The sequence below is a fragment of the Arachis ipaensis genome, chromosome B1, assembly GCF_059453495.1.
Source record: "Arachis ipaensis isolate K30076 ecotype BB chromosome B1, ASM5945349v1, whole genome shotgun sequence".
Taxonomy (NCBI): Eukaryota; Viridiplantae; Streptophyta; class Magnoliopsida; order Fabales; family Fabaceae; genus Arachis; species Arachis ipaensis.
The window spans coordinates 46,334,427-46,344,403 of NC_142436.1; positions in this window are offsets into that span (position 1 = coordinate 46,334,427).

Here is a 9,977-nt window from a genome sequence, read left to right on the forward strand (position 1 = left end):
GTTCCTCAAAGATTAATGCAAAGTACTACTGTTTTTCTATTCAATTCAACTTATTCCGCTTCTAAGATATTCATTCGCTCTTCAACCTGAATGTGATGAACGTGACAATCATCATCATTCCCTATGAACGCGTGCCTGATGACCACTTCCGTTCTACCTTCGACTGAATGAGTATCTCTTAGATCTCTTAATCAGAATCTTCGTGGTATAAGCTAGATTGATGGCGGCATTCATGAGAGTTCGGAAAGTCTAAACCTTGTTTGTGGTATTCCGAGTAGGATTCTGGGATTGAATGACTGTGACGAACTCCAAACTCGCGAGTGCTGGGCGTAGTGACAGATGCAAAAGGATAGTAAATTCTATTCCAGTATGATCGAGAACCTCCAAGATGATTAGCCATGCAGTGACAGCGCATCGGACCATTTTCACAGAGAGGAATAGGATGCAACCATCGACAAGGGTGATGCCTCCAGATGATTAGCCGTGCTGTGACAGAGCATTTGGACCATTTTCCCGAGAGGATTGAAAGTAGCCATTGGCACCGGTGACATCCTTACAAAAAGCCAGCCATGGAAAGGAGTAAGACTGATTGGATGAAGGCAGCAGGAAAGCAGAGGTTCAGAGGAACGAAAGCATCTCTACACGCTTATCTGAAACTCTCACCAATGATCTACATAAGTCTTTCTATCCTTCTTTTATTATTTATTTTCGAAAACTCCATAACTATTTTATATCCGCCTGACTGAGATTTACAAGGTGACCATAGCTTGCTTCATATCAACAATCTCAGTGGGATCGACCCTTACTCACGTAAGGTTTATTACTTGGACGACCTAGTGTACTTGCTGGTTAGTTGTATCGAAGTTGTGACAAATTATGAATTAAGATTAGAGCACCAAGTCTTTGGAGCCATTATTAGAGATCACAATTTCGTGCACCAGTGACAGAAACAGTGTAGCACGGTGGAGGTGGGGCTCGGTGTTCACGTTGTTGAAAACGTCGACGCAATGAATTAAGCACAACAACACACTTAATATGTAAAAAAAAGGAGTTCTAACAGGACGTGAATTATGTTCTAATTAGACGGTTAATTACAAATTTTATTTTTTTAAAATAATCATTAATGAGAATGATTTAAATTAATAAATTAAAATTATTATAATTAATTGAGTTGTTAAAATTGGTTAGTTAGGATGTTGGTTTCTATACTTTTTCTTCAAAAGATTGCTTATAAAGTAATACATTAGTAATCAGTTAATGTGAAATTAATTATAAGGATTAAGTCTACATTGCTTCTTTCGATTACATACATTTATTACTATACTGATCACGGTTAGAACTTTTTGGATTCTTCAATCACAAGATCATTTATATTAAAGAAAAGTATTAGGAGTCAGCAGATTTTGTAATTTGTATTTATCAATTAGTTATTATTAGTATTTTTAATGGTATGAGATTAAATTTAGTAGTATAAAATTATTTTTTTTTTAATAATTAAATGTTGGCCAAATTTTAATAAAAGTATTAATTCCTAGACTTTTTCTATATTAATTATTTTAAAAAATATTTAAAAGTTGAAGCTACTTAAACAAGCGTAATTGATGAAAAGCCTTAATATTTTATTTTGATTAGGGACATATTAAAAAAATTTTATATATATATATATATATATATATATATATATATATATCATAGTTGTAAGAACTGAACTGGTGATCGAATCGGTCAAGTTATTAGTTTATTGGTTTATTAATTCAACCGATAAATTATTAGTTGAATCGATAGAACCGATCCTATGTAAATAAAAAATATAAAATAATCAAAAATATAAAATTAAAATTTAAAAATAGATATCTTCACTGATATTTTAAAAACAATCAAGTTTTAACAAATTATAATCAACAAGTTATAATCTAGTTATCATTAAATAAATATATAAAATTCTAATATCTTTTTATAATAAAGGTTTTTTTAATTTTATTTTCATATTAAAGTAACTATTTTTTATTTCAATAACTAACTAATTAGTTTATATTTATTATATTATTTTTATTAAAAAATAATATCTAATAAATATAATAAAATCATAAAAAGAATAATGATATTGTAATTAATAAAAATATTTGATATTTTTATTTATATATGTTTAATAACATTTATATTAATAATTATGAATAATAAAAAATATAATTAATTTAAATATAAGTGAGTATCAAATTAAAATAATATTAACAAAATTTTTGTATGTTTTTACTATGTAATTAATAATTAGCATATAAAGTAACAAGGAATGACATAGCTCAGTGGCAAGGGGAGCATGCAATAACAAGGAGGACCCAGGTGTTCAATCCACATCTTTAACAATTTTAGAATTTTTTCTAGAGCGATTCGCTTGGACCGATTTTGACCGATTCTCACCGGTTCTAATCCTTAAATAGTCATATCACTAGACTGAACTGGTCGAGAGTTTAGTTTACCGATTTTTCGGTCGAACCGGCTAATCCGATCCGACTCTTACAACTATGAAATAAGGTCTATACAAATAATTTATATAATATAAAATACATTACAAAAATATATTGATGGAGAATATATTTTAAAGTACAAAATTATGTATGTAACTTTTACTAGCGCATTGGTACACGACAATTTTTCATATCATAAAATTTATCGATAACAGAATCCGTATCAAATATTTTAACAATCTTCTTCTCAATGTAAATTAATTAGGAGACAATTAGCAAGAATTTATCTTCTATTTTATTTCTAAGTCTATTATTCACAATATTCATAGTTGAAGAATTCGATCTCTCAGTTGTAGCTATTGAAACACGGAGAGTTAATATTAAGCAAATTAAACTATCAATCAAAGAATATGTTAAAAATTTTCTGTTTTCATTAACCCTTGACATAACTCGAAAATTGTTCACAAGTTCCTCAATTCACCATGATCAAAATCATCAAGTTCATGATGTTGAGCTTGTATTCTAATGTAAATCTTTTTTTAATCATTGAAGTCATCCGGATAAAATCGTTCTACTAATTCGCATACTTTATCGATGTTAAAGAACTTATAATTATCTCGAAAATCTAAAGTTAAATTTAAAGCAAGCAATTTCATTATATTATCACTGAATCTTCTATTAAGCTCTTGCAATTGTATGCCAATTGTAGCAAGAAATAAATTAACACGATAATTATGGTCCATTGAAATCTAAATATCTGATCAATAATTTTAAGAGTCGACCTCTTTTAGGAATATGCAATGCATTCATATTAGGAATTTTAACTTCATGTTTCTCATAAAATAATGTAACTTCTTTTATGAAAGTCTCCCATTCTTATTCTCTCATTTCTTTGGATTAAAGTCTTGGTAGTAGAAATCAAAGCTAAATCATTTAATGTCTTAATTTTTTCATTGCAAATCAAGGCAAAGATCATTATCAACTTGCAAAATATTTTTCATCAAATTCAAAATAAAGACAAATTCAATAGATGTACAAACATCACTACAAGTGGAGAAATTATCTTTTTTATTGCGTTTTTCAAGAACTTCACAAGCAGCATCAAATATGCATAGCAAGCTATGTACATAATTCAAATAAGACTCCGATCTAGTATCTCCAGCTTTTTGTAAAGTACCAATTTGATTAACTCCACTGCCTATCACAATCATATCATTAGCAATTAAGTTTGCAACATTGTTTGCTTGAGCAACCCTTAACTGATCATGACTTTGGTGAGAAACAGTCACAATTTAATGAACATAACAAACTTCTTTGGCTACTGAAACAAATGTTTATTGTAATCGATGAGCAAGATAATAGATGTGATAAACAAAAGTGCAATTTCCATTAACTGACGCGAAGCATAAGCTATGACATTCTTATTCTGCATCAGCACACATCCTTGACTTTTTAATGGGGTATCGCAGTATACTTCGAATGGTCCTTGAGGATCTAGTAACACTAGAAATGATGCCAAAGTTAGTTTCTCCTTCAAGGTTCTGAAGCTTTCCTCATACTCGTCCATTCAAACAAAAGAAATTTCCTTCCTTGTGAGTTAAGCCAAAGGCAATGTTATTTATGAAATTCTTTAATAAATCTCTAGTAGTATCCAGCCAATCTGAGAAAACTACGAATCTTTGTGATGGTCGTAGGCCGCTCCCATTCTAACACTACTTTTATCTTGGAGGGATCCATACCTATGCCTCCTTAGGGTATTATGTGTCCTAAGAACTTCACTTCTTTGGCCTAGAACTTATACTTTAAAAGCTTTACATACAACTTTCTTTCCTTCAAAATCTGCAGTATAGTTCTTAGGTGTTCCTCATGCTCCTTCTCTGTCTTTAAGTAGATAAGTATGTCATCGATGAAGACCATACAAACTTATCTAGATAGGGAAAAAATCCAATTCATGTAGTCCATGAACATAATAGGAGCATTAGTTAGTCCGAAAGATATAACCGTTTACTCGTAGTGACCGTATCTGATTTTAAAAGTAGTCTTGGGTATGTCGGCTTCCCTTACATGAATTTGATGATAACCTGATCTCATATCTATCTTTGAGAAGATGGTTGCTCGTCTTAACTGGTCCATCAGATCATCAATCCTTGTCCGAGGGTATTTGTCTTGATAGTGATCTTGTTTAGCTGCTAGCAGTCTATGCACAGCCTCATTCTGCCATCCTTCTTCTTTACCAACAAACCTGAGACTCCCCGTGGTGACGCACTCAGATGGATAAACTTCTTTTCTAATAGGTCTTCCATTTGAAACTTCAATTTTGCGAGTTCCAATGGTAGTATCCGATAGGGTGCATAGTGATTGGTCCCGTTTCTGGCACAAGGTTTATGGTAAACTCTATCTCTCGCTGATGAGGAAATTCATGAATATCTTTCGAAAATATTTTAGGAAACTCTCTTACCACAAGGTATTTTTTTATTTTATATTTTGTATTTTAACATGTATTCTATATGAGTAGTTAATTTTTATATACATGTAGCTAGTATGATTGTATTTGCAATTCCTATTTTTCTCTAATAAATTAAATCCCACACAATTAAGAAGTGAATCTTTTCTATTTCAAATTATTATTATGATTTTAAATTTTAATTTACAATTAGCGAAAAAAAAGTTATATGATAAACAAAACTTTGTATGTGGCAAGTGAGACACTAACATTGGTAAGTGAACCACGACCGGATATTTTTGGTATGTTTTTAAATTATTTGAGGACATTTTTGTTAATAACAAAATTTAAAAATATTTTTGTCAGTGCCAAAATAATTCAAGTTTATTTTCAGTAGTTTACTTTAAATTTTTATGAGACAAATAAGAGATAGTCTTTAGTAATTGTGGTCTTCATATTTAACTATTTAATAATATTTTGCAATAAAAAAGCTCCTAAATTTAAAAGGGAGTTAAATATACATTTTTTCTAGTTGAGCAATATTGTCAACACAGTATTTACCAATATAAGTCATAGAAGGATTAACTTGTTAAAATAATAGGCCAAAATTACAAAAATATCATTAGTAAACAACATAAATAAAATTATGCAAAAAATTATTTGTAACCAATTTATTAATACGTTTTAGGTGAGTGCTACCGTGATGAAGGATAATTTTATTTTTCAGGTAAGGAAGTGGCGTGGAGTATGCCATTGCAGGCATGCGTAGCATCATGCGCAGACAATGTCCGTAGACCTCTTACAGATCGTACATAGGGGTGGTAATAGGCGCGGGTAGGGACAGGTTTTTGCCCTACTCGATTCCGCCCCATCCTACAATAACCCGCATTGAATCTGTCCTACTTTTACCTACGGGTAGTAAAAAGTTAAACTCTAACCCGTCCCTGCGGGTACCCGTCCCGTTCCTACCCGCCCCTATAATTATTAAAATCCAACAAATAAAATTAAATTTTAAAATTTATATAACCATCATTACATACATAACATAAATTAAAGTAAAAATTTAAATATGATACAATATTATTAATCATTTTACTAATTATTTTATATATACTACATATATTATATATTAAAATATATATATATATATATATATATATATATATATATATATATATATATATATACCGGGGGGATAGGGGCGGGTTTAACCTAAACCCGCCCTCATCCCACCCCGCCCAAGAACCCGCCCCGTTAAAAACCCACCTCAGTGGGTAGGAGCGGGGTGGATACCCACAGATTTGGGTTGTATTGCCACCCTTAATCGTGCAGTGGGATTGTCAGGGACAGGTCAATTAGCATAGTTTAGTTATATTTTAACGAAGGTGATTAAATTTTTGGGGTTTTTGACATTTTGTGGGTGCATATTTTTGTTACGGTTGACTTTTTATTATTGAGCTTGAAAGAAATTATGAGCTTGCTTTGTCCTTTGTAGGCTATGTTAGGAGTTCTAGAATTAAAATGAAAAGTACTTTACTAAAAAAACAAAAGAAAAGTAATACATATATTTTGGATTCCAGAATTAAAAAGAAAAGAATTAAAAAAAAAGAAAAAAAATAAATATATATGTTCATATCCTGACCCAAAATATGAGCCAATCTCAATAAGGCTAAAAGGCCCAACAACCAGGGTGGCTCCTACCGCACGCCCGACCTCCTGTAGAGGTCGGATTCGACGAGCACGAGCAGCTTATGCTTATCCAAGTAAGTAACTGCCTCCCTGAATCTCTCACCCACTTCTAGAAGAGAGATCTCAATAACCCTAAGATAAAGGGATAGTTATCCACCACCAGAAGTGGAACTACTCCAACGGTGGTTATTGGCTCATCTCCTATAAATACCCTGACACATTCAAGTATCTTTAAGTTCCAATATATTAAACATGCTTAACCCCTTGTTGACTTAGGCATCGGAGTGTCTTGCAGGTACCACCCCCCATCTCTCCAAACACACAGCTCGGACCGTGGCGCGGACATGTAACAAATTAGAGACCACCCCTTTGAACGCTTGGGTTTCACATCCAAGCCCAATCATCATCCGATTTCAGGTAACCCTCGAAACATTGGCACTGTTGCCGGGGACCTGGGAATCAACGCTTCATGGCGGACGACTAGTATGAAGACTGACATGCGGCGTCTGAATCAAACCCAGAGTACCAAGACATAATCAATAATGACCAGGCTTTAGTAGTACCTCCTCCAAGAATGGAAGGACAACATGGTGAAGGTCCTTCAGGAGATCAACACCAGAGGAGGATCCCATCTAAGGTGCGCCTCCCTAAAGCGGAAGACCAGCCTCATAGCGCTGACCTCATGGGAATGCTGCATGGATATCAGGGATGACTTGAGCAATTAGAGCAGGAGTTAGAGCGACAGCGCGAGACAGATAGAAGCTTAAGGAAGGAGATCAAATGAAGAAGGAGCTAGATGAGAATCTCTCAAAGCTGGAATCCAATCTTCGAGATAAGGATTCTCGCACAGTTCGGAACGACTCCCCATTCGGAGGAGAAGACCCATTCACAGAGGACATCATGAGGGCTAGAGTTCCTAGAAATTTCAAAAGCCCAGACATGAGTCTCTACAATGGGACCACGAACCCGAGGCACCATTTGAGTAATTTCAAAAGTCGGATATATTTGGCTGACGCCTCGGATGCTACTCGTTGTAAGCCTTTCCAACTACTCTAACAAAGTTGGCCATGAAATGGTTCGACAATTTTCGCCTAAGATCGGTTGCTAGTTTCGACGACCTCGCTCGAAAATTCCTCACCAGATTCTCAATTCAAAAGGAAAAAGTCAAGCACGCACCTAGCCTACTCAAAGTAAAACAGGACGCCGGAGAATCTCTCAGAGATTATATGGAAATGTTCAACAAAGCTTGTCTAGAAATCTAAAATATGCCAACGGAGGCAGTGATTATGGGATTGGTCAATGGCTTCTGAGAAGGTCCCTTTTCCCAGTCCATATCAAAGAGGCACCCGACTTCCCTTAACGATGTGCAAGAACGAGCTGAAAAGTACATCAATATGGAAGAAAATGCCAGATTACGTGAATCGAATTGGCGACTTGGACACCCTCATCAACCAGAGAAAAAAGAGAGGGATCCCAAGAAGAAAGAGGAAGTCGGGTCGGAGAAGCCTAGAAGGTACCACAACTATACTCCATTACGAGTTTCTCTCATGGACATTTACAGAAAAATTTGTCAGACCGAGAAGCTCCGATCCCTCCCCCACATCCAATAAAAAACAAGAAGGGTGGAAGCCGTAATGAGTATTTTGAGTACCATAAGTTGTATGGACACTCAACAAATGATTGTTAAGACCTAAAAAATGTGATAGAAAAGCTGGCCACGGAAGGTCGGCTGGATAGATATCTCATGGAAAGGTCAGACAATCATGGAAAAAGAAAAAGAGACAACGAAGACGTCGAACGAAGAGCTCATCCCCACAAACTCCAGAAAGACACATGCACATGATATCGGAAGAAATCGCCGGATGGGGGTTAACAAAGTCGTCTCAGAAGAGACATTTAAAAGAGGTCTACCAAGTCGGGAATGACGCTCCCGACCTCCCAACAATCTCTTTTACCAAAGAAGATAGACAAGGCATTGTGCCTGGCCATGACGACCCGGTAGTGATCACTATGATACTGGCCAATGCACATTTACACAGGACCTTGATAGATCAGGGCAGCTCAGCTGACATACTATTTAAGCTGGCATTTGACAATCTGGGGTTAGAAGAAAGCGAGTTGAAAGCTTATCCAGATACTCTTTTCGGATTAGGAGATGCTCCTATTAAACCACTGGGCTTCATCTCCCTGTACACAACTTTTGGAAAGGAATCGAAGTCTAAAACCTTAAACATCGACTTCATTGTTGTCGATGTAACCTCGGCATATAATGCCCAGATCGGGAGGACAAATTTAAATTGGCTGGGGGCAGTAGTCTCTACTCCTCATCTCTGTATGAAATTTTCGATGGAAGACGGGATTGCTACCATTTGGGGGAGATCAGAAGCTGGCAAGGAAGTGTTACAATGAGAGCCTAAACCTAAGGGGTAAGGGCAAAGAAGTCAATTCCACCGAACTCGGAGGAGTCCGAGAAAAAGATGAACTCCAACCATAACCATAAGGAAGGACTGAAGAAGTCCAGATCGGACAAGAAGTTGGGAAAAATACTAACATAGGAGTCAACATAAGGGCAGATTTAAAGCAAGAGCTCGTAAATCCCCTACGGGAAAATTCCAACCTTTTTGCTTGGAAAGTCGCTGACATGCCCGAAATAGATCCTGAGCTTATGACACATAAGCTGGCAGTCCATCCAGGATCCCGACCTATTCAGCAAAGAAGATGGAAGCTCAGACTAGAACGAGCTTAAGTGGTCGAAGAGCAAGTACAAGCTTTATCAGAAGTCGGGTTCATTAGGGAAGTTAAATGTCCGACATGGTTAGCAAATGTCGTATTGGTCAAAAAGCAAAATGAAAAATAGAGAATGTGTGTTGACTATACTGACCTCAACAAAACCTGTCCGAAAGACCCATATCCTCTACCCAACATTGATGCTCTAGTATTTTCCAGCTTAGGATACCAGTATCTATCATTCATGGATGCTTACTCAGGATACAACTAAATTCTGATGTATAACTTGGATCAGGAGAAGACATCGTTCATCACACCCAGATCGAACTATTGCACGTGGTCATGCCATTCGGATTAAAAAATACAGGGGCCACATATCAAAGGTTGATGAACAAGATGTTTGCACCTTACCTTAGAAACCTGATGGAAGTATATGTGGATGATATGTTAGTAAAACCCAAGGATGAGGTAGTCTCCTATACGACCTTTCACAAGTCTTCAACACTATAAGAAGACATGGGATGAGACTAAATCCCACTAAATGCACATTTGCAGTAGAAGCAGGAAAATTTTTGGGATTTATACTCACTCAAGGGGAATTGAGGCTAACTCCGACAAGTGCAAAGCAATCCTGGAAATGAAGAGTCCGACCT